The sequence below is a fragment of the Haliaeetus leucocephalus genome, unplaced genomic scaffold (assembly GCF_000737465.1).
Source record: "Haliaeetus leucocephalus isolate CR32 unplaced genomic scaffold, Haliaeetus_leucocephalus-4.0 Scaffold1, whole genome shotgun sequence".
Taxonomy (NCBI): Eukaryota; Metazoa; Chordata; class Aves; order Accipitriformes; family Accipitridae; genus Haliaeetus; species Haliaeetus leucocephalus.
In genome coordinates, this window is record NW_010972437.1 from 12,956,767 (window position 1) to 12,957,026 (window position 260).

Sequence of the window (260 nt, forward strand, 5' to 3'; positions counted from 1 at the left end):
GCCGCCCAGCGCCGTCTTCAGCCGCGCCGCCGTCGCCCGCTTATCCCGGCCGCTGGCGCCGGTCCCCGCCATGATGGGGAACTGAGGAGCCGTTACGGCTGCGCCGGGCTCCCGGCTCTGGGGCTCCCCCCGCCGCCCTCTCTCCCCTCCCAGCGGCGCCTCCCTCTCGCGATAGCCGCGGAACCGGCGCCCTCCCCGCCACCCGCTCCCTCCTCCTGACACTGCCTCTCCCCTCCCCTGACATTACCCCTCCTCTTCCT